We start from the raw sequence: 541 nt of genomic DNA, 5'->3' as shown, positions 1-541 counted from the left end.
TATTACAAAAATCAATATCGTTATTTGTACATTTGCAGTGTCAAAAATCAATTTCGCTATTTGTACATCCAAGGTTGACACCTCACTCACAAGAGGAGGCTTCCTCTTGTGAGGAGGGTGTCATGCGAGGTATTGCTAATAGCAAAGTTGTACAAAAATTAAAGATTAGGGACTTTGGGTGTCGTAACATTTGGTTATAGTCCTACTTGTTATATTTTTGATAGATTGGGGACCATTCTATTATGCCCCCAACATCTAAAAATATCATAGTTAAATAAGCAACCTGGGCCATTGATCGGGCCGAGCGGATTAATTTGATAGAAATGCAAATGACTTGGTCAAAAATTGACTTTGATCGAGTTAACCGCTGATTTTAATATTAAACAACTGGCCTGTTGATCGGATTTTGAAATCCTCTTTCAAAATTTTGGTCTAAGAAAATTGAACGTTGGAACTCTAAGGAAAATAATTGGTTCCTTACCGCTAGAACACAAACTACTTCAGTATTATTTATGTGCAATAACTTATATGTATTTAATGA

Source organism: Olea europaea, chromosome 3 (genome assembly GCF_002742605.1).
Source record: "Olea europaea var. sylvestris chromosome 3, O_europaea_v1, whole genome shotgun sequence".
Lineage (NCBI taxonomy): Eukaryota > Viridiplantae > Streptophyta > Magnoliopsida > Lamiales > Oleaceae > Olea > Olea europaea.
Note: the sequence above shows the minus strand (reverse complement) of the source record.